Here is a 6,209-nt window from a genome sequence, read left to right on the forward strand (position 1 = left end):
GGTCCTAAAAAGGCTTCAATATGAATAGGAAAATCAATATTTATGAATTTTCATATCAAGTTGGTTGAAGATTGTGGTGGTGGATTTCATTTATTTCTAAATGGTCAATTTGAATATGGGGCCAAACTTTATCACTGGAAAATGAAAGCCGAAGGACATTTCATAGCAGATTTCACTCTTGCCTTGGCCAACAGTTCTTTCAACATAATAATTTGATTATTAGGTATAAAATTAAAAAGCTAACGACCGAATAGATACAAAACTGAGTATTCGAGAATTAAACTTTATAAAACAATAAAAAAAAATTGGGCTTAATTTCAATATATAAGGAAAAAAAATGAATTATTTAGATCATCACAAGATCCTTTGGTGGCTGGTGGTTAAGGCGTTATTATGGTGGTTTGGTGTTTTTATGTAGCCATATGGTATCAGGAAATTAAATTATTAGGATTTTAGGTGATATGATGATATTATATATGGATGTATAAACTAACAAATAAATATAATTTTAGTTTAGCTTATAAGAAAACCGACACAATTATAGTTTGATTAACTATCAAATGTCTCATTTGTAAATTATGAGATGACAAAAAATTAAAGAACTGACTCAATAAGATGTTGGGAATTTTAATGTGTACTGAATGAATAGGCTTAAAAGCTTAGGGAAATTAAATTCAAATGGTAGACAAGATTAGAGGCATGTTTAAAAAGTTCAATTACAGAAAAATTGAACTTTGTTTCAATTATTTTTTCCACAATTGTTTTTTAAAAAATCAATAATAACCTTAAGCTTCCAAAAGAATTTGGAAAATGGATCGATAATTTCTTCTTCTATTTTGACTATAAAGTAAAAAAAAAAAAAAAAAGGAAAAAACAAATTCACAACAAATATAACATCGATAACATCCTTATACTGATTTGGGTGAGCAGCAAAAATCTTTTGGCAATAAAATATTTAAGAAAATATGTAATTTAGCAATAGTTATGTTTAAAATAAGGGTTCAATAAACAAAAATATTAATTATACAATTTGTAGTGAAAGGTGAAACGTTATTTGTAATAACAACACAATCATAATAGATAGCCATTTTAGAAATAATAATAAAGATAGTCATTTTAGAAATAATAATAAAGGGTAAAATATTTTTAAAAATTTATAAATAGCAAAATTTATCGACTTTCTTATTATATTTGATATTTGGATACAATGATTATATATATATATAGGAAAGTGAGAATGAAAAATTCTTGCAAAAATACACACACCCACACAAAATAATACTTGAGATAATGATACTCTGTAACATGGGCCAAGTGATCATAGAATCAAGTAAGAAACTAAAAATGGAAGATATAGTTGAAAATATAGTAATTAGATTTAAAATAATTAAATATGTAATAATATTTTAAAAAATTTGTAAATATAGTAAAATCCGTCAAAGTTTATAAATGATAGAAGTGTTGATTAATGTTGCAAATAAGAGTCTATCAACTATACAAGTTTATCACTGATATATTTTGCTTTATTTGTAATTTTTTAAAAATATTGCTATATACTTAATTATTATTCTTAAAATTGCCACAAATTATAATTACCCAGAATAGAACTTGTAAGTTTTATGACTAATGAGTTATCTTATTGCAAAGAGACTTTTATTGCTGGTAGATTCTTATAATCTATAAGTGATTATAATTATCCAAAATAGAACTTGTAAGTTATATGATTAATGAGTTATTTTAACACCGTGATAGACTTCTATGGTTTATCAGTGATAGATCAATATTTGTAATATAGTCTATTTGTTATAGAATTTTATTATTAATAGACTCTTTATTTTTTATTGAGAGAGATTTGAATAAATAATAACCTCTCAGTTCTCTCAACATGCATTGTTACAAGTCGAGCTAAACTTTTGTTGGTAGTATAGATGAAATTAGCGTTCTTAATCTTTGTTTGAAAAACATTTGTATTATCATATCCCAATTATCTACCAGCTACCATTATTCACAAATGAAATATAAGTCATGAATGAATCAAGGGTTTAGCTAATAAATTGGTTATTTATTTTAATATGCAATTTAAAGGGTCTCAACTTCATCATAAAGTAATGGGGTACCTTGACTTATCTAATTAATTACCCATACAAAGTATTGTCTTTGTGTCCACATAATTAATAGAAAAATGAAGTGATATTGTGGTTTTTCTAAGCCATAGACATTCTCACATGCTATTAAATAGACTATGTTTTTTTTTAATCAACTATTAACGTTCAAGCGACAAATTATGGACATATAGGTAAGTCTTGTTCAACCAGCATTAACTATCCCAATTCTATTACATAATATATATATAGTTGAAAATACATAAAAATTAAATAAAGTTTGGCTTAGAGTATAAAAATAGAATTAAAACTCTATTGAATTTATTGTAGAATTAGAATAATGATGAAGAGGATAACGTGAAGTTGTTAGTAGATAGAGAGTAGTAACGCTGCTGTAAATTATGGAACGAATCATACCACCAACTATTTCTATATATCATATCTTGTCTCACCCATACCTTCTACTATTAATCCTAAATGTTTGGTGTTTGTAGTATTGTGATTAAGGCAAGGAACAACGTTGTGATGTTGAAAACAAATTATCACTTTTTGGTAGGCTCACGATTCTCCCATAGTTGAAGCATTCATTCAATACAGAAGTGTTGTGTGTGGTTATGGAAGGAATTATTTTTCATGTGTAACCTTGACATTCGTTGTTGTTGTGTGGGGCTTAGGAAGTAGAGGTTCTCATTCTATTATTGAAGCATATGCAGCTTCTAATGAATACAAAATGTGATTTGTAGCATATGAGGCAAAGGATTGCCACTGTAAACTTCACATAAAGTAGACTTTTTCTTCTGCAAAATTAGATTGCAAACATAAATCGATTTAATTTCTTTCCTCCTCTTTAACTTCATAGCATCCTCACGAGAAAAGGGAGAAATATTCATCTATATATTATTATTATTCTCGTATTCCATTGTGCTCTCTCTTCGTAAAAACTTGAATAAACATTCAAAATTTTCCCTACGTAATATATGAGTTTAGATTTATTGAATATATATAATTCACATCTTGAGGTTTGTATGTTTTAGAAATTGGAAGTGTAGAAGGTAAGTTTGAAAAAGAAAAAGAAAAGAAAAATAGTTAGAGAAAATAGGAGAAAAGGATGAATATAAATAGAGTGGAGAAGTTGGTTTACTGTTAAAAAGAAAGTAGTTAGATAGAGTGTTGAAGAAAACGTCAAGGATAACATAAAATAAAAGCCTCTCCACATGCAAATGAATGATTCTATTAATGAATTTGTTGACTTCTCATTTTGTTTTTAGATCCTTAATTGAATGATTAAATAAAAAGTTTGGAAAAAAGAAAAGAAAAGAAGAGACACCCAACATTCATATGTTTTTAAAACCATAACCCAAACTCAACATGTTGCCGACCAATCATGTTTTTCTCTCTTCTTCATATATACATATAAATATATGTATACATCAGCTCAATAATTTCCTCACATTTCATTCTCCTATTTTCTCATTATTATTCATCCTTTCCCTAATTAATGTTATTCAAGTTTCTTCATCCAAAATAGTTTGGACAGAACATAATTTAAGAAGAAATTAGAACACAGAAACTTGATACAATGAATTATAACCGCTTTTTACACAAATATATGTGTGTTTGTATTATAAGTAGTAGAATGGTGAGTTGAAAATTCAAACAAGCTATGAATGAAAAGAATATTAGTGATGCTAATAATTAATTTCCTTAAGAACATTAGTAATTTGGTTCTTTTTGTGTTTAAACAGAATAAAAAAGAAGAATTGTAGGGGTTTGAAATTAGTATTTTTGTTTGGTAATGTTTGTTTGATAGAGTCTAAGAAAGAGGCGCCATATGGTTTGTTTGATATGAAGCATCCAATTATTGCGAATGCAAATTCAAAATGCAAATGCAAATGTAAATGCAAATGCAGGCATCTCTATCTTATTCTTTTTTCTTTTATCCACAGATTCTCTTTAATTTTCCTTTTTAAGCTTTCGAAATTCAAATTTTATGAAAAAAGAACCAAAGAATTTCGGCTTTAAAAAAAGTAAAAAGAAAAGAGAAAAAGAGAAAAAAGAAAAAGAAAGAGAAAGGGAGAGGTGTGGTGTGGTGTTGTGTGGTGTGGCCACAAAATTGTATAAGTATATAAATCAATGCTACAAATAATTTCTTTCAACCCAACCACATTTTCTTCTCTTTTTTCTTTGCAATCAACCCTCACTTCATTCTTCATTCCTATTCTTTCTCTTACGGTGCTTTATTTTTACTTAAAAGTTATGAATACAGAGTCATAAAATTACCATAATTGTTCATCTTACTACCGTTTCTGTGTCTCACCTGTCTTGCACTATCCGATTGTACTAACAAACTAAAACAAATGTAAATACTTTCATACTCATGCATGTGTGAACCCAGTGACGTTTTCTGAAACAGATAGAAGTTGAGCAACATCAGTCCGTTTACATTTATGAAAACAAATTTGAGTGAGGAAGATGGGTGTGAAGTTGAGAATATATATTTGTGTAATGTCTTTTGGTTGAGTAGATTATTGAACTTAGCTAGCGAGGAGATAATTGTGTGCAGCAGTTTCACAACTTTCTTCTATCTCCCAAACTCATGTTCATACCTTTTTTATTTTTTTTGTTATATTTGGTATTTTAGTATTTTTTTTTTTTTGCTTTCCATTTGAAAATTTAAATTTTGTAAAGACATTAAAATTGTTTTTAGAAATGTATATATATATATATAGTAAAACAGGAAATTCATAAATCTTTTTTGGTTTTAGTTTAGTGCAACAATTGAGGATAATGAAGATTTGATTGTTACTACTACACAAGAATAGAAGTTGAGTTCATAACATTGTTAATTTCAATATCCCCATAATTTAATTTTTTCCTAAAAGTGAATTATAAGACAATGTGAAAGGTTTTAAGAAGTCTGATAACTGTTTTTTATTATATTTATTGCATAGAAAAAGAAAATAGACATTTTTTTTTAATGATATTGAGAAAGAAGTGTGGACTGGTTTTAGATGATGGAGGAAAGATTTGAAATGTAAATAATTGGCCACGAAAGTATTGGTGGAAGAGACATATATCATTCATCTTATGGCTTTAAACCATTCATTCTTCTTTCTCTTTCATTCACAAAACAAAAACAAACACACTGTACTGCCATATTTCTCTATGCCTTTCTTTTTCATTTTCAAATCCTTCCATTATCCATATACTTATTGTTGCTGCAGATTTAATAAAGTTTCTTTCTTTTAAAAAAAAGCATAAAAAATACTTTAATTAATTGTTGCACACTATATTTTGTTGACCATCAAATATTTTTGTAAGTTTCCAATAATTATTTAAAATAAAACAGAAAATAGAGAGGAAAATAAATCCTTCAAAGCAGAGGGAAGGATTTGAAAATTACTTGTGGAGCTTTTAATAATAAAAAATGTTTCCATTAAATAAAATATAATTTGTTGATTTGTTAGAAATATACATGTGTTTTAAAATTGAATAATCATGTGTTAGTTGAGTTTAACTCTATACTAATTAGCATGATTATTTTTAAAGGTTGGATCATTCATTCATCCTAAAATAGAAGGAAATTAAAAAGAAAAAGTCAATAATTGTACATGTGAAGATATTTCTGACAACAATTATAAAAATGTCTCAAAACTACATTAACACAAATAAATTGGCACCACCATTTGTAGTCATATATATGTGTTGAGAATATGCCATGCAAATACAAAAGAGATCCTATAGAATATAATCCAACTTTCAACTTAAAAATAATGCTTAAAAGTAAAAAACAAAAACAAAACTAAAAATAGTGTGTAATGATGCTATTTAATTGAACTTTTTTTTAATCTTTTCGAACTCTAGAGGATTCAAAAGGGATGTATTAATCTTTATTTATTGATAAATATATATTTTTTTTTCATGTATTTAATCTTAGATGTGAAAACAGTTTTTTGATTCATATTTCAATAATGTTAACATTATTCTTGTTTTTTTTTTTTTTTTAAAGAAAAATAGTATTATGATTAGAATAAAATAAATATATTTGTATATAAATTGTGAGTTTTAGTGGTGATATTTTCTTTAATTCTTAGCATTTAAGAGGCA

Source organism: Cucumis sativus, chromosome 5 (assembly GCF_000004075.3).
Source record: "Cucumis sativus cultivar 9930 chromosome 5, Cucumber_9930_V3, whole genome shotgun sequence".
NCBI lineage: Eukaryota > Viridiplantae > Streptophyta > Magnoliopsida > Cucurbitales > Cucurbitaceae > Cucumis > Cucumis sativus.